The 19,057-nt window shown below is 36.3% G+C and overlaps 1 protein-coding gene across 1 annotated transcript in view; it reads right to left on the bottom strand.

Moving 5' to 3' along the window:
- The window catches only part of BASP1 (brain abundant membrane attached signal protein 1), a 77,900-nt gene extending 62,015 nt beyond the window's left edge, over positions 1 to 15,885 (bottom strand). The window contains exon 1 of the mRNA XM_074208431.1: positions 15,712 to 15,885. The gene's annotated coding sequence lies outside the window, so the exon portion shown is untranslated. The remainder of the gene's footprint in view (positions 1 to 15,711) is intronic.
- Positions 15,886 to 19,057: the final 3,172 nt, after the last annotated feature.

Here is a 19,057-nt window from a genome sequence, read left to right as displayed (position 1 = left end):
TTTTCCCATTTTATAGAAAGAAAAAATTTTTACAGAGGAAATTGTTTCCACAACCAGTTGAATGACAAGAAACTTGCTAAGGTTTCCCTGCTTCTCAGATCAGGGACAAAAAAAAAAAAATCAAGTCTTGACTCCAAGATGTACTTCCACTACATTTCAACATTAAATGAACATGGGTTCATTTAATTCCAAATTAAAGAGGGGAAGTAAAAAACATGTGAAAAAAATGGAAAATATTTTTTCATTCAAATCTATCTGCTATTTTGTTCTTACCAGTAAAATAAGGGCTTGCAAAATTGAAATGCTAACTACACTAAAGATTTAGCAAGTCAATTATCTTTAAAAGATACCAGAATCAAGATTTAAGGTTGACTCCACCCATGGATAATTGTCACATACCACTGTCACCAAGTATTCCAAAACATTTTTGCTTGTTTGCCAAATATATCTTTACCAAGGGCGGCTAGGTGGCTTAGTGGATAAAGCACTGGCCCTGGAGTCAGGAGTACCTGGGTTCAAATATTTCTTTACCAGGTAGGCTATGCAAAATAGATGGCTAACTTGTTGGAGCATGCAACCTGTTTATCATTCTGCAATTTGTTGCCAACCTCCATAATACCAAGGGGAAAAAATGGGTACTTCTCCCTTGGGTATAACTGTCTTTCTAACCACTCCAAACTGATTTAAATTTGTTTTCTCTCAGTAATTCTGGAAATATTTTGCTTGTAAAATTATTCTGAGCTTATTTGGGCCAGCTCAAATGGTGAGTAATAGATACTTCATTTGCAAAGCTAACCTAATTGGGGGATAGGGGAAAAGAAGAGGAAGTTCAAAATTATAACAGGTCGTAAGAGAGCAGATGAAACCAATGATCAATTGCAACTCCACTCTAAAAATATATTGGAAGAATGAAGCTAGCAATTAAAGTCTAACTTTTTTTTCTTTTAAAGTCAATGCTTATTAAAAATATCACCCTTTTAAAAAATTATCGACAATTTATCTGTTCCTTGTGATATCCAACATGGTAAAATAGTAAAGACTATGGATTAAGAGGACTTGGATTTAATAACAACTAGCATTTTTATGTTGCTTTAAGATTAAGTAATTTATATGTAATGTCATATGAACCTCACAAAAATGCAACAAAGTGGGTGCTTCTATTATTCCCAGTTTAAAAATGAGGAAACAGATAGAAAAATGTTAACTGACTTAATACAGGGGTCTCATGGCTAAGTGTTCTTCCTGGCAAGAGTCTAGGTTGCACAGTGGATAGAGTACCAGCTCTAGAATAAAAAAGACCCGAGTTCAAATCCCTCACTATCTGTATAACCCTGGGGAAGTCACTTAACCCTGTGTACCTCAATTTCCTCATCTGTAAAACAAGTTTGGAGAAGAAAATAGCAAACCACTATACCATCTTTGCCAAGAAAATCACAAATGAAATTGTGCATACTCTTTAATCCAACAATACCAATAATAGATCTATATTTCAAAGAAATCATTTTAAAAAAGGGAAAGTAATTACACGTACAAAAATATTTAGAGCATTTTTGTGGTGGCAAAGAATTGGAAATTGAGGAGATGCCCATTAATTGGGGAATGGCTAAAAAGGTTGTTAAAGAAATGATTAGCAGGTAGATTTCAGAAAAACCTTAAAAAGACTTGCATGAATTGATGCTGAGTGAACTGAGCAGAACCAGAATATATGCACTTTAACAGCAACTCTGTACAATAATCAATTCTGATAGACCTAGCTCTTCCCAGAAATACAATGACCAAAGACAATTCAAAAGGACTCTTTAATAAGCAGATCTATTGCCAAAGAACTCTTTATGGAGTCAGAACAGAGATTAAAGTGATGGGGGTACTCAATAAATGAGTGCCCTCCCCAGAATTCTAAGTGTCTAAATGTCCTTCCTGGGACCTTGGTAGAACTGAGAAATTCTAGCTATGATTTAATTACTGGCTCTGCAGTCCCTGCCCCTGTTTTGCCCAATGTCTTTTGTTTTCTGGTTGTCCTCTCAGTGCCCACTGTTTAGGATTACCTTTGTCCTTTTATCTTATATGAGGGTCTGCCTGGAGATTTATTCACTTATTAACAGCAACTGGGGTCTTCTTTGATACCCAAAAACCCTCCTTAACAAGGATATTTATAATTTAATTTTAGGTTTTTGTCCCTTCTAACTGTGCCAACTTCTGACATCCAGACCCACTTTAACCAGACTTAATTATTTATCTGAGATCATTTTTTTCTTCTTCCTTCTCTCCTTATGAAAATGAGAACATGCTAGATTTCCTTCCAACTCTCAGTTCACTGGGCCATCACAGTGCCTACTTGTCTGGGAGAGAACACTTGTCTTCTGAACGTTTTCTCAGACGTTCTACAGAACCCTAATATTCTGGGCTGTGAATCTCAACAAAAGCATAATATTTTCACTTAATGTTTTTTCTTGTGTTTTTTCTCCTTTTGTTCTGATTCTTTCATAACTTGACTAATGTTGAAATGTTTAACATTTAAAAAACCCAAATGAGGTCAAAGAGTCAGACATCACTGAAAGAACTAAGTATTTTCTGAATCTTAAATCTAATACTCTATCCACTATGTTATCTAATTGCTCCTTACATTAGATGGTACAGTGGAAAAGTATGGTAGACCTGGGGCAGCTAGGTGGCACAGTAGATGGAGCACCAGCCCTGGAATCAGGAGGACCTGAGTTCAAATTCAGCCTCAGATAACTTAAATAATTGCCTAGTTGTGTGACCTTGGGCAAGTCACTTAACCCCATTGCCTTAAATAAAATTTAAAAATTAAAATTAAATTTTAAAAAAGTGTTAGATCTAAAGTCTGAAAGAAATGAGCTCAAATCTGATTTCAAGATATTATTTGTGTGACAATTAACCTGTTGCATCAGTCTCATCAGTAAAACTGAGAACATTAACTTACCTCTGATGGTTGTTGCAAGATAATATTGATAAAGTACCATTGGCATAATAAATGCTATATTATATAGGAAGTGCTAATATTAACCATTATTATTGTTGTTGTTATGTGGCTTTATTATACAAGTCACTCAAATTCTTTGGTCTTTTCATTCCTTGATTGTAAAATGAGAGGGTATTAAACTCTCTTGATGTTCATCATATCTGAGGATCTCTGAGGTGTTTTCTAGCTCTAAATTGATTATTTAGAAAGATAACTGAAATCATGTGCAAACCCATAGCTAAATTCCACAACTTACCTGGATATAACATAGGAGGTTCCAAAGGGTTTATTCAGCTATAGGAATTGAGATCACTTCCCCTCCCTAGGGCATAAACTTCTTCAACAAAGACTAGACTAGCTCTTCCAAACCTAAATCTCAAGTGCAACTATTAAATGTATTGTTGAGATTTACATTTTCTTTTCCTCACCAAAAGAAGTTTACTAGAGGGCCTTTCTCTTTCTTCACTGGAGTTTACTGTAGTCCAACTCACTTAGCTCCCTAGCCTGGATTCCAAGATCTGTCTAAAGGACTGCTGCTAATATGACCACCATCTTTAGTTCTGAATGGGCAAAATTTCAGAAAACACCATTATCTTATCTTAAATAAATACCTCATGCAAAAGTCTTAAAGTGAGGTAGCCTATTTACAGTAAAAAATTTCCCCTTGAAGTCTGAGTCACACTGAAAAAAAGAAACACAAGTGTTAATCTTTTATCCAGAGATTACACTAGTATATAACACAATTACCATGTTTCTTTAAGACAAGCATTCTTGACCCAAGTAAATAGTTTTTGAAGCCAAGTAGAAGGAGCCCTAACATATCAAAGGAAGAGATTTGAACAAAAGATCTCCAGGGCTACTGAAGAAAACTGGAGGCTATAATAAACCTCCATCAATAGGGTATTATTCACTCAAGTTTGGTAACCAAGAGAAAGCCTCAGAATCTATTGTTACCTCTAATTGTTAAGATTTTTTTTGTTGCCTTTGGGGAAAATGAGTCATTCAGGGAAGATTCAATTCTTATCTAGGATGGTTTAGAGGAATTGGTAAACAGCCAAGGTCACTGTACCTTCAGTCTTTTAACTTTGGGTTCATTGACCTATTATTCCAAAAACCTACCAGTTTTCCTTCAGCAAACAAGAATATTTAAAATAAATGTCATTAAGTGATGTGTATGTGGGATGTGTGAGTGTCTAAAGCCCTTATTAATGTTTCTAAGTTCACATACTAAAAAAATTCACAGTCACTAGACTAAAAAACTTTGAAATAAAGCAATATTCTGAGAATGTGTATGAAATGATGAATGGACTGTTCTTTATTTTCTTACTAGTTGAAATATTTTAGATTCTATAGATATAAATTATAGACATTATGTATCAAGGGTGTGGGCAAACTGGGCACTTGATCTTTTCTTTACACTTTTGAAGAATCTATGTATATGTATGAATTCAGGTTATTCAAACATGATCAATTTAATGATCAGAGTATTTAAATCCCCTTAGTTAGAAGGCTAGCAATCTGTAGATGAAGTGTGTTCAGAAGTTTCCTTTTCGTATGGAGGATTTCAAAGATTAACTTTTTGGTTTTGATTTTTTTCCCAAAATGACTTAGAATTTATATTTAGCATTATGCTTGTTCAATGAAATGGATTTTCAGCACTATCCCCAGAGTTCAGTGTAGTTCCCTTCTTCCTTCCTTTTCCTTCTTTGTTTCCTTCCCTCCTTCCTTTTTTCTTTTTCTTGAGGCAAAGCAGGAAGCAGACTTGCACTTTCTTAATCCAAAGAACAATTGATTTATATTTCTCCCTCGATTCTTCAAAAAGGTTGGTTCTCTCAGTTGGTTTAATGAACTGTACTGATTTACAAATCAAAACAAACACCTATTAATGGTCCAAATAAGATCATTTACAATATGTGCATAACACAAGGTTAGTTTGGTTGTACTAGAACTCTATTTTACATTACTATATTACTATAGTTGACCATTTTTCTTATTCTTCTAACAACTCCTGATCCCAGAACTTCACAGTAAAATTAACATTTGTTATGGAAATAAGGAAGGTCAGATTTTTAAGTAGAATCTTTATCTAAAAACAATTTTCTTGTAAGGTTTCATGGGCTCCCAGAACCAAATTATTCATTTAGGGTTAGCTTGGAATCTACTAGTTTCTGAGGTTTACAATTAATTAAATAATTTTTTCAGTTTGGAAGGCCCTCCTTTGAAAATACAAGATCATTTTCAGGCCATTATTGAGGTACCAGTCAACATAAAGAAGTATAACTATCATAAAATTAAATAGAGAAGCATGTGTTTCAAAATATGAAGCAAAAATAACCTTTCAAAATAATCTTTCAGAGTGAGGATATTAATAAATTTTAAGTTATTTTAAAACAATATCTAAAAGTTTGTCTAAAATCCAGGATTCACTTATTTCAGTATCCTAACATTAACTTAAAATTATTATACTTGGCATAATGAATAAGCCAGATGACATGTTCCAATACTGCCTCTAGTGCTAGGTACCAAAATTGTGTATTTGGGCAGGTCAATTAATGACCTTCAGTTTTCTCATCTGTAAAATGAGAGAGCTATACTAGGTGGCCTCTAGGGGTCTCTTCCAAGTCTCAACCTGTGGTTCTGTATCTGCAGCATAGTATTTTTTAAAGTTAAAAAAAACAAAAGAGGGGCAGCTAGGTGGTGCAGTGGATAAAGCACCAGCCCTGGAGTCAAGGAGTACCTGGGTTCAAATCCGGTCTAAGACACTTAATAATTACCTAATTACCTAGCTGTGTGGCCTTGGGCAAGCCAACTTAACCCTATTTACCTTGCAAAATCCTAAAAAAAAAAAAAAAAAAATCTGAGTCCAAATTGTAGTTCTGCTTATTTATTCCCCATAGTACTTCCCCTCTCTGAATTTTAGTTGCATCATCTGGAAATGAGGGAATTTGGTTAACTGATCTTTGACATTTCTTCCAACTCTAAATTCCATGCTCCAAGTTAAACTGAAGAGTTTTCATAGCCCACAATTCCAAGCTCAGAGGAAGATTCAAGAATGTCAGCATTCACACAGGAACCCTGGTAGCAAATGGCACTCAACATAAAAGACATCTATCCCAAATATTTCCGAAACAATGTTAACCCAGTATCTTTCCATTTTTCCCAGAGCTACACTAAAAGTGGTCTCATAATATAGATAAGGTTGGATTCAAGAGTTTCATTTCTCAATCAAATCCAAGGATGAGTGTCTCCTGTATTCTAGGAAACTTCACTCCCCTTACTCCAACTGCATTATCTAGGCTCCACTCTTCAATCTTTGTCTTTGCTGTATTATTTTTTAAAAGGAAAAGATGGAATTTAAGAAAAAAACACACCCATGCACACAAATACATACCCCTATTCCTGTATAGTTGATAGGCACCAAAAAATAACTTCAATAGATAAGGGATAAAATTCAAACTAGTCATAAAGCTAAAATCTGTGAGACTCCATTTATAAATTTACTGGTGAGTTCTAAATGTACAAACCAATTATCATACTATCCTAGTTGTATGACCTAAGACAAGTACTATCAATCTTAAATTGCTTAACTTTATTCTTTAGGTTTTCATTTTCTTAATTTTTTAAATTAAAGGGAATTAGATTAGGTGTTCTGAAGGATCCTTTCTTGTCCTAAACTTAAAAATTCTAAGTGACTCCTTCACTGCCTAACTGGGCTTCAGTCATCTCATTTCTCCCTTTTCCAATACAATATTCTAAAAGCTGCCAAAATGATCTTATAACAATAAGTCCTGTAATATCACTACCCTGATTAAAACCATTAGTGGCTTCCTATTGTTCCTAAAATAAACTGCAAAGATTGGAATAAAAGACTTTTCATATTCTGACTATATCTTAATTTTGTAATCAAATTCATATATCACTTAGCATACTTTAATTTCCAGCTAAAATGGCCTACTTAGGCTATTCCCAGAACTCAGTGCTACCAATCACCTTCCCTTCTTTAGCCACTCCTTTTTTTCATTTTTGCCTCTCAGAATTTTTACAAGTAGTATTTCCTTGATGAAGCCTTCCCAGATTCTAGCCTGCCAAGTTTTCCATATATCTCCTTAAATTTCCCTAAAACTCATACTCAATTGTGTGACCTTGGACAAGTCTTTTCACCTCTGGCCCAAGAGTAAAATGGAGATAACAAAACCACCTACCTCCCCAGGGTCTGGGGAAATAACAAGAGATAAATAAAGTACACGAGCTTAGTTTGTAGTCTGGTGAATGATAGGCCTTAAACAATTGTTTGTTCTTTATCTCCCAGAGAGAATTAAATTCCCAGACTACAGACCTATTTCTACTCAGAAGAATATAAAGCAGTTTGAATGGCAGAGCACATAGTAACTTAGTTCAGCTAGCCCATGGAAGCACTTAATATTTACTAAAATTGATTCTAGAATATAGGCCTTTAGTTTTATTTTAAAAGGAGTAGATTTTCAATAACTTAAAAAAATAAGGGAAGGTGACTGAGCAAGGAAAGGTAGAATAACAAAGTCAGTAACATAAATGGTTGTTTTGAAACTAGAAAGGGACAAATTTTGAGTAAGGCAGATTTAAGACTCTCTAGTTTTTTCATTATTATGTAGGGAAGGTATCAAAAGGGGGTGTTCAGTCTAACCTAAGGTCTCCACTAATAACTAGCTATGGATCACCTAACTTCTTTGAACTGTAATGAATTACTTCATTCGCAAAAGAAATTGGGTTAATTTTCTCTAAAATTCATTCTAACTCTATAATGGTCTAAATATGGTATGTTCTGTAAAATGTCTGCTGATGAGTCAAAAATAAACATTTTCTCTGTAATTCAACACTGGGATCTTTTCTAATCTGACATAATTTAATAGCAAGAAGTGCTCCTGTTGATCTTAATGACATTCTTCAAAAGTAGTTAGTATTTCATACAGGATGTTTTTTTTAGGGTTACTACCATGTGCTTATTTAAAGAATTCCTAACACACAATACCACAGTAACTGAGAGATTAAGGAGAAAAAAAGAATGAAAGCATTTACAGCAGATTCACCTCCTCCTCCTGTGCTGGAAGGAAGATGGAGAGGAGCAAAAGAGGACATTGGGGCAGATAGCTGCTATTTTTGTGGGGCAAATGTAGTAACCAGCTTCATAATCACTGACATTTTAATGCATTTATTTAACTTCGTTAAAATTAATTTGTACAACATCCACAGGCCTTTGGAGTTAACATTTTGTAATGTTTTAAGATCTATAAATCATTTTACAAGTGAACTCATTTGATCTTTATAGCTCTATTGAGGCAGGTGCTATTAGATGAGGAAACTAAAACTGAGAGATTAAGTAACTGACCATAAGTCACAGATCTACTAATTGAAATAAATGTACAAATTCAATTAGATGAGATTATATAGTAAAGACATGTAAGGTTACAAATAAGTGAACTACAAATTAGTTGTCACACTTGGAATTCACATAAAATAAGATATTGTAAAAATCTCAATTTTCCTCTCAAACTTAAAAAAATGAGAATTCGGAAATTAAAAATCACCTCCAAGGTATCCTTCAAGACTTTTCATCCAGCTGATGTACCTCTATAGGAAAGAAGTAAATAGTTTATAAAAATTAGCAATATTTTAACAATTACATCTCTACCATCTTCCTTATAATTCACTGGAGCTCCTAAGACTTGCAGGTGACAAAAACCTTTAGCTCCATCAGATAAACAAATACTTGGGGAATTATTGGATTGGTCTGCACTCAGCCTTACCTGCCCTTAATTGCCAAAAATGTGAAGCTAGATTCCAAATGATTGACCCACCCAAAATATCTGAAATTCCAAAGATGGCTCGACTTTTCCCCACTTTATCTACAAAGCTGGGAGGAAGTTGATAATTGCTACTAAAGAATTATAGACAAAGACCTGCTCAGGACCCAGGTTTGCACAAGTGGCCAGGTTTTGATCTAAAGAAAAAAGTACTCTTTTTACCCTGAAATTGTCTGTGGTTATTAGTCACTCAATAATCATTTTTAAGCACCTATGGAGGGCAAAAAAAAAAAAAAAAGAATGAGATAGTGTTGTAAAGTCTGCAAGCAAGGGACTTATCTAGGATACCCATATCTATAAGAATTTTAGTACAGAGCCTTCTGTAGATTACAGCATCTCTAAACATAAATTTCCTTACACTCAAAGTTCTATGTAAGTAGCGGACACTAGTAACTTTTGCTATAGGTTAACAACTACTGCAAATGCCCCCTTCAAACATCTTACCTAAACTATAGAAAAATATAAAGTAAAGGAATAGAGAAATAAAGCATGAGACTTTATTTTAAAAACTGTGCACAAAGAATCTTATTCATTTTCTGTATTGTATCCAAAGGATCTTTCCACTAGACACTAAGAAAAAAACCACCAAGTTGCTAGGTAAAAAATGAGAAGCAACAGGCATGATATTTTTGTGCCATTGCAAAGCAGACAAAAAATCCAATATAATGTTGGCTAACTAGAAGCATAAATTCAGAGGGAGAAATCAAGGGGGGGGGATTATTTTCAAAATTCCACTGTGGATAGAATAAAAAATGATGTCCATGTCAATTTATGTAGAATTTTAAAATCCAGATTGGTGTATCTACTCTTGTTGGCATTGGGAGAGTCCTTACAAACATTAGTGAACATTTCTGACTTCCTAACCAATGAAGTTAACCAATTAATTCCAGGGATCTAAGTGAATTAAATACCTAAAATAGTTATTTATCTAACATGTATTTCACTTCACCCTAATTAGCAGGAAAGTCTATCTATCTCAAGAGTTATAACTTCTAAGGATCTCTTAACTTCCTAGTCTCTGGTTTCCTACTCCATTCTAATATTCATACCAAAACAATCTGCTCTAAAGAATAGATCTGTCCATGTCCCTACCTCAAAAATCTTCAGTTAACCCTTAAAATAAAGACCCTCAGTCTAGCATTTAAATTTCTCAACAATCTAGCCACTCTGATTTTAAAGATTAATTTCACATTAAAATCCTTCACATAGTCTTAAGTTTGGGTCAAAATAGACAGCTAACTTATTACCCAAATTCAGATGCTATACTTTAAGCTACATTAGGTTCTCTTAACTTAAAGATAAAGATGTTATTGAAGAGACTACCAATCTTTTACAAAGTGATTTCCACACCAAGGCAAGGATTTAAGAGTTTTCTACCAATTAGACCATAATGCCATTTTTTAATCTTTAGAATGATGTACTTCTAGTTCCCTATAGGTACAAGGATTACATTCAGAGATATGTGAGTCTATACCTAAAAGGAAAATGGGTTATAGTGATTAAACAAATATGCATAAATTTTTCAAGATTAATGAAAATGTGACATTAGAAATATAGAATTCAATTACAGAATATCTACATTGACAAATCACAGGCCTTTAAAAAAAACTCTCCAGTATACATTTCAATGCCTTACTAGCCCAGGCAAGAATCAAGAAATCAAAAAGCAAATCTATGAAATTCTAAAATGATATAGGAGATATGTTCCCTAAATACTTTTCATTTACCATTAAACACCATTTTCTGATATTATCTTGAAAAGTGTTTCCTTATGCACCAAGCCCCTGTAGTGTTGCAGATGGTTTCCATTTCTAACTCTAATGCTTTCAGGAATTTATTCCTAGATTTCTCTCCTCATTCCAATTCCATTGCCACTGATTGCTTTGACTTGTCAGAATCAGGGGGTTTTTTTGGTTTGTTTCTGTAACCTGTGTTCAAGAAATTAGTTTCTTTAGGGCAATCTGACTGTCGAGCTAGTCAAATCTTTAGAGCTTTAAGGAAATAAACATAAGGAAGGCACTCTGCATAAAATTTCTAATCATTCTGACTCCCAGTAAGAATCATTCTGTCCAGTCAGATATCATAAATCAATTACTCCATTTATGAGAATGTTGCATGTCTGAGTGTAAACTATGTCACTTTGAAACATTCTCCTTTCCCTTATTCTCCAACCTCAGTACATCCTTAACATTTATTAAGCAACTTGTGTTCACAGAACCATGTTAGAAAATAGACAAAAAAAAAATCAAAGTACCATTCCAGCTCTCCAAGACATTTGGAGAAACTGTACTTCAAGAATGGAAAAATAGACTATTTTCTGAGTGTACAGAAACTATAAATGTGTTACCATGTAATAACTATCCTAATAACAGACTAATAGCAGAGGGATACTGTAACAAATGTGTCAAAGAAACTTACCCAAGGAAATCTCCAACAAAGAGAATAAGAATGAAAAAAGACCATTCCCCAGCTACATATTTCCAGAAGTTTGCCATAACTGAGCCAAAGGAGAAGATATATTACCTTACCTAAATTCATAAACACAATAATAAAAAAAAAACACTGAAACTTAAGAATAGTTACTAAAGTCACAGGTTTACCAACCATTCTCAAACAAGATCAAAGATATCTTATTTGTGCCCAAAGGCAGTACAAGCTCATCCAGATACTTAAGATTGTTTCTCAACTGTTTACACCCTAGTTTCTCTAGGTGAGGGTTCCATTAAGTAAATAGCAATGTTGTTAGACAGGGAGATACAGTAATATGGTTTGTAACCAGATATTACAGGGAACCAGAAAGGTTAGATCAAGGTGGTCTTTCTGAAAAGAATATGGGGTTAATTTGAGTCATTACTGGTCATATGCTTAACCAATTTCTTTTAGCTGATATGTGTATATAAGAGTGTGTACATACATATCTATAGATATATCAATATATAGATACATATACACACAATGTGCATAATATGCATACTCTATGTAATACTGTTTATGTATACATGTGTGTGACATTTTATCTGTAACATGTTAGATGTGAAAATATAATTTATATACCTGAATGTTACATTAAGGCATAACTATAGAACAAGTCAATTTTTAAAATCTTTTCTTTTACAAATCTTACTTATCCCACTGATTTATCTATTAATAGCAGTTATTATGAATCTCTCTTTTTTTTTAATTTCAACATTGTTTTTTAAAATGGAGAATAGACTCATAGTTTCAATGGGTCTCATTTCTTTAAGGGATATGGCACACCAGCAGACTGGGTAGCCACCTTTTTTAACCTATAGGAAAGACTGTTTTACAAAAAATACAATCAACTTCCAAAAGCAGCATAAAAATACTGCAACACAATGTCCTAAGGGTGGATGGGTTTTATGCATAAAATAAATTTTATCTTTACAAAATATAATTACTAAGTCATAAGTTCAAGGTGATACAAATTGGATCATACAGTTAGATGCAAACACAAATGCTATACATTATAAAAATATCTATTGTGTTAACAGATACAATTCCCTTCACCCCAAAAGTCATACTTGTCCCCAGTATTGGCACACTTTATCTTGACCATGAATTGTTGTTTATCTGAAATAAAAACTGGAGAGAATATACATCATTTTCAGACAATGTTGTTCTGTAAAATAATCACAAACTCCCAAAAAGCTTTCAAATTAAAGTCAAGTGCCTTTGATATAGAGTCCCAAAGCTCAACTTTGAGGACAATCACAAAAATTTAGGAATTGGACCTGTGATTTCATTTGATATAGGGCTGATTGAGGCTCATCCAGCAGTGCAGGTCAGCACTTTCTCTCAATTTATAGTCTTAAAGAACTTACTAGGAGTAAGATGTTATAAGATTTGCCCAAGGTCAGACAGTCAATGTGTCAAAAGGTTGGATTTGAATACAAGTCCTCTTGATTTGATAAGCAAAACTGACTAAATAAATCTTGGGACACCAGTTTCCTACAGTTCAGTATTTCAAATTCAGCTGCCTACTTCAAACTCCATAGCAAAAGCACAAGAGTAAAATTTTTAATCTTATATCACTAGCAAAATATTAGCAATTGCTCAATATATACTGACAATTATCTCCATTTCAACTCCCTTTCCTCACTCATTTCCTTGAAGAGTAGTAAAAACTAAAAGAAATAACAAGAACAGTGAAAGGAAAACAAAGTAGTTGGTCAATTAAAACAAAAGTTATTTTAAAATCCAAGACTCACTGAATTTAGGTCTTTGTAAAAAGAACAAAAAAACAACACTCACCCCACCCTTCCAATCTTCAATGGCTCTCCCAAATATTTAAGAATAACGGGCTTCTTTTTCTCCTCAGAATACCTTAAATGACATGTGAACTGACCTTTTACGTGAAAATCTGGTAAATGCTGAAATTCTGAGTCAAACAAACAATTTAATCAACTACTATAAGCAAGTTTTATGTTAACCCAGCCAGCTACATTTTGTAGCTTTAAAAGATTTATATGTATGAAAACTTCATGAGAAAATTTTAATCTTTCATTTGTAAGCACTCCAAGATGCATCTATTTAATATACAACAAAGACCTAGAAGCCTAAAGCTAAAAGGAATTTTTAGAATCTGGTGAAGAGAGAGCACTCAACAACCAATGTGATCTGAGCTATAGTTGACATTGTGTAACTAAAAGGAGCAATTACCCTCAATACTAATATCTCTAGACTCAATTAACATTTCCATTTTGCCATTCTTGAAGGACCTAGCCTATCAATAATATGGAAATGAAAACAAAACAGAAAGACTCAACTACATGTTCTGAAAGGTAACCATTTTCTCTTCGCTAGATTTGAAAGCCATCTTGTTAGTGATTTCCAGTAGTAAACTTCCCTTAACAGAGCTGCCAGAGACAACACCCAGATCACTTCATGGTCAGCAGATTTGGTTTAATCAAATGATCCAATTGAAAATAATCATGTGGGGGGACAAAGGATGAGATACTAAATTAGTAGCATTACATGTAATAAAGCATAGACATGGGGAAGCTGTCATTTATTAGTAAGTGGAGCAAAATCAGGATATACAGCAAATCTGACCTTTAAGATTTTAGGGATATAGTTGAATTTTTAAAAAATTATTAATGTAGTCACATTCATCATTAAGAAATCAAGAGATGACATCCTGTAAGAAAAGAACGTTTCCCTCCCTCCTCCAAAGACCTGCCACTGCATCCATGGGTCTAATGCAACATTTAGGCCTTTGTTCCAATGCTTCAGATATGAGATTGGTTAGTGATGGAGAGATCAAGCTGCCTATGTCCCTTTCCACACCCAGTTCTCTGGCGCATGCGTGAGGCAAAGACAAAGGAATAGGTAATTACAGTCCAGTTTCATTCATTTTCACCGCAGTACTGGTCTCTGAGCAAGAGCAGCAGTATCTTAGGGTGAATTCAACCCAGCATACAAGGAAGACATTGATGTTTGAGTGTTCACTCAACAAACTTGACATCTGGAAAGAAGTTTTATTGGGAAAAGGGTCATGGCATCCATACAGATTGTTATAAAAAAAAAATCTATAGATGTTCACTTTGCTTCATTGCAGGAAAAAATTCTACGGACCTGCAAGAGTCCTTGTAGTTTCAGGGCTGAAATCTTTAGGGTAGTACAGAGATAAGAGTCCCACCAAGGCATTCGATGAATATTCATGGAAAAACTGCACTTCCAAGCCAGGCAGTTTGCAAGCAATTAAGAAATGCAATAGAGGCTCAGCGAATTGGGGGGGGGGGGGCGGAGAAGGGCGAGAGGGGTGGTGTTTGGAGGGGGAGAATGAAGGGAGAGCAAGGAGGGCGGGAACCGGGAGTCTGGTTGCAGCGTTAGCTGGGTTAAGGCACAAGTCGCTAAACCTCAAATATTTGCATGAAGCTGTGAGATTAAAACCCCCGATTCCATGCAGCTAGCATGCTGTCATTTCCAAGCAGATACACCAGTGACTAGAGTCAATGAATTAAGAATACTGAACGCCTTTACTGAACACTAGCAAGGCTAAATTAATTGTCAAAAAAACCCACAATAGATTGGTGGAAAGCTAATATTGCCATGTTGAAGACTTAGAGCTATCGAGTGGCTAAGCAGTTGTTTTCAGATTCAAGTTTTAATACCAATCCATCTAGATATTCTGGCTCTCCAAAGGCAAAGCTCCTAAAATTGCCACAGGTAAATATAGCCAATTTCTAAAAGCAGCATTCTTATTCCCATCTCTCTTTCTGGTTAAGGTACCAAAAGCTCCCTTATTTCTTCTCCCTTGCTCTTCCCCACCCCCACCCCACCCCTTCCCTATCCCCACCCCCACTCGAGCCCCTCCATCTTTTCTCTCTGCCATACCCCAGCATGAAGCATTTTCTTCGTGGTGTAATTCGCTCCACTAACACATGTTTCTTTTAATCGCTAAAATAACTGCCTTCTACCCAAGTTAAGGCTTTTGTGTGCGTGTGTATGTGTGTGTGTGTATTTTTTAATATTCAATAGCTTCCCTCCTGGACTATGCTCCCCATTCCATTACCCCCCCCCCATCACTCCCATCCCATCCTTGCCTCCCTATCTTTACAAATAGGGCAAACTTTTAGCAATTATTTCGATCCGATTGGAAGCCTCGCATTAATTCATAGCTCTTCCCTTAGAGAAACTAGAGGCTCGCCTTGTGCCCAGCCAGGCGGTTCCTCTCTTTTGAATGTGGAGGCGTTTCCCCCCCCTTCCACTCCTTCAAATTCACCCCCACCTTCCAGCTCCAGGGGGAAGAAAGGGGTTCGGGGCAGGAGGAGAGGAGGAAGGAAGGCAGGAGGCAAAGGGGCTCCAAAGCAATGCTTTCCCATGTATGGGATGTGAAGATGGGAGAAAGGAGATGCTCCTGCTTACCTGGGTTTTTTCTCTTTTCCGCCCCCTCGGTGTGAGCGAGGTGCGCCCCGGTGTCACCACGAGAGTGTCGGGGAGCCTGGGGTCCGCTGGGCTGGGCTGGGTGGCGCGATGCCTCTGCCGGGCTGGAGACTGGAGCGTGGGGAGCCTATTGGAGCAATGCCGCCGCCGCTACTGCCGCCGCCGCCGCTGCTGCCTCTGCATTTCTCCTTCTCTCCCCCTCCCTTCGCCTGCCTCCCTCCTTCCCTCCCCCTCTGGTTCCCTCCCTCTTGCCAGCCCGCCTCCCCTCCCCCTCGCCTCTTGGTTAGTCTATGGGCAGTCCCTTAAGCCACGCCAGCTCGGGGGGTGAGTGTTTGCGCCCCCCCTTCGCCCCCGCCCAGATTGCTTTATTTATGGGAAAGACTCGGCTCCCGCGCACACCCAGTCTTAAGGGGGCGTCGAGACCCGACGTTTTAAGGAGAGGTGCTAAGAGCTCTGAGACTCAGGGTCCCTGAGTGTACCTCCTTGCCACCTCCTTCTCAAACAGTGCTACCAGTTAGCGGGGATCCTAGCCTTCGGGAGAGGAGGCTTCGGCGTGGGAAGACCCTGACGTTTGGGGGCCGCTGGAAGGTTATTTTTGCCCGTAGCCCCTGAGACGTGAGACCACCACGGCAACACTTTTCTTCTTTGCTGTAGACGAGATGGTCTTAGCTGCGACCCACCCTGAAGTCTAGAGGCTCGGCAGCCTGGCTCTTCCGACTTCAGGGGAGATAAAGGGAGGCGGTGGAGCCCGTCGACTAAATGCGCCCAAGGGCCAGGACTCGGACTGGAGAGGGAGTGGTCTTGCTTAGCTCCCCGCGCCCCCAAGACAAGAGGCACAGGGAGTTAGGGAGGCAAGAGAAAGAAAGAAGAAAAACGCCCAAGAAGCGGGTCCATCCCGGTAAAAAGAAAAGGGGGGAGGGGACAGTCACGCCTCTAATGAAGGGATTATTTCCAGGCATGTAGCAGCTGTCCAGCTAAGAACCGCACGTTTCCAAGCCCTGACAAATTGTGGCAGGTTAGTGTTGGCACAAAGCTGCCACGAGTAGGTAAAACCGATACACCAATTAATCCCCCCAATACAGCATGCGGGGAAGCGCTGCACATCTGGCTTCCGTTTTGGAGAGAAGGAAATAAAAAAAGGAAAGGGAGGAAAACTTGCAATTAACAGCTGTTAAATTTGATTAAAGCGAAATTTACTTTGGGGTAAAAGGTTTCAGTGGCCAGGACTTGAAATTCCATTTACAGCATTTTGGCGCCCCCTTCCTGCATTACTGAAGGGTTCCTCTTTCTCACAGATTATAGGAAGAACCGGATTATCGATTAATTGCAAAATTGGAGCAGGGCTTTAGACAGGAATTTATCTCAGAAGTGGCTATTACCATCCACAGACTGAGCAATTAAATATAATTAAAATTAGTAGATCTCAAGGGTATAAATGTATCTGAATTTAGGTTGGGAAAAGGTAAGTCCTTTCACTTTCTCGGAAAATGGCTTCTAAATAGGGTTGGTTCATAATTTGAAAGGGGAAAGGGCTCTTTCACTTTAAAAAATATAAGAAATTGTTTCTTTTCTTTATAAATAAGCTAAAAACAAAATAATTCACCTCAGTCGTGATCATGTCAAGAATTCTACAATAGCTGCTTCTAGTGTTAACATTTATTTACTGTCTGATTACTTTATATATATATATAGTTAAACTAGACTGTATCATACGCAATTTAGCAACAGTTAAATTCCCCACTACAGTAGGCCTAGGGAATAAAATTTTCTTTTTTTCCCCCCCCAGAAAATTGAGTAGAGAAATCAATGTTAATTGAGATGTAGGGAGAAAAATTATGCCTAGTGTACAGCATTTCCTGCAAAGCATCCAATTTTCTTAATATATAGATCTTATTAGCCATATCGAACCTTAGTTTTTTGATTTCTAATTCTAGTAGCTTAGTTTTTGCATCTTTTGGATATCACATTTTCAATTCTGTGTGAGGTATTAAAGGATGGCAATGACAACTATAGCAACTCATGTTGGATTTCATTTAGAGCTTATTTCTAATCTCCTTTAGATGTGTAAATTGTCTTTAACATTAGGAAATTTTTATTAAGTGCTATCTTTTTCTGGTGGCTCATTTCTCATGATGGGAGAACAATCCCTGCAGACAATGTGATTGGAATACAGATCCTCTGATGCCATAGAAATTGAAGGGTTGGGGGGGAAGGAAAATCCTTAAACCAACAATGAGAATGGTAGGTCCACTGAAATTCATCTTCAATCACACTCAACTCTCCTCCTGAAGCTTAAAAGGGAGCTCTACTTTTATGGAATAATGATCTAACCACACAGTTAATCCTGAATGGAAGCTTTTCAATGAACATGTAGTCTGAAAAAATTCCATGGAAAAGGCCATCTAAATTCAACAACTTCACACCTTTAAAATCTGCATGTAGTAATTTCCAATCACATTTCCAGACACATGAATTTTGATATTTTTAAATTTTGTATATGTGAAGCTTTGGAAAAGCTGAATAGGGTTAATTTAGAGAAGCCACAGAAATGAATTTGAAGCTCCTTCATTGAGGAAGATTTAATTTTTTATTTTCTCATGAAGATCTACCAGCTCTTTCCCTCTCACAAGCCACGCCCCCCCACCCTGAGTAAACAAGAAAAACTGAATCCCTGTTGAAAATTTGCACAAACAAAATATTCCCCTATGCACACTCCAAAAAAAAAGTCTTAAGGTTAGTAATGTTATCTTGGAATTATCTAATTGCTAAAAAATCAAACGACAAATTATCTTACAAATGTTTCAAATATTTTCCTTAACCAAACCTAAACTAAGTAGGACACAAAAATCAAGCCCTTTATCATTAAAAGATGACAATAATTGTTTACATTTATAAATTACTTTCCTCATATTGTTTCATTTGAGCCAAACTATACTGCCCTACGTGTTAGCATAAGTGTTATTCTCATTTTGCAAATGGAGAAAATGGGAAGTTCATTAAGCAGAATATTAATGCTAAGAAAGAGGGAAAGACAGGAGTCAACCCAGGACTTTGAACTCCTCTACACTGTAATCTGTTCTCTTAAAATACTAGTATGCCTTACTTTAAGTTTAAACAATATGCCCAAATATAAATTGTATAACCAAAAAAATTATACTAAAGGATCCCTGAAAAAAGTTATTTTTAATTGAACACTTTTTCAAAGTCTTTAAAATATTATTCAATTTGTGAGAGTGAAATCATTCTAACATTTAATTTATTTTTACAGTTATATCAACTCTGCATATTTTGGGGATTGTCATTAATAGGCTACTCAATTGGTGATAAA

This window comes from Macrotis lagotis, chromosome X, assembly GCF_037893015.1.
Source record: "Macrotis lagotis isolate mMagLag1 chromosome X, bilby.v1.9.chrom.fasta, whole genome shotgun sequence".
Taxonomy (NCBI): Eukaryota; Metazoa; Chordata; class Mammalia; order Peramelemorphia; family Peramelidae; genus Macrotis; species Macrotis lagotis.
This window is presented reverse-complemented; position numbering and strand designations above follow the sequence as displayed.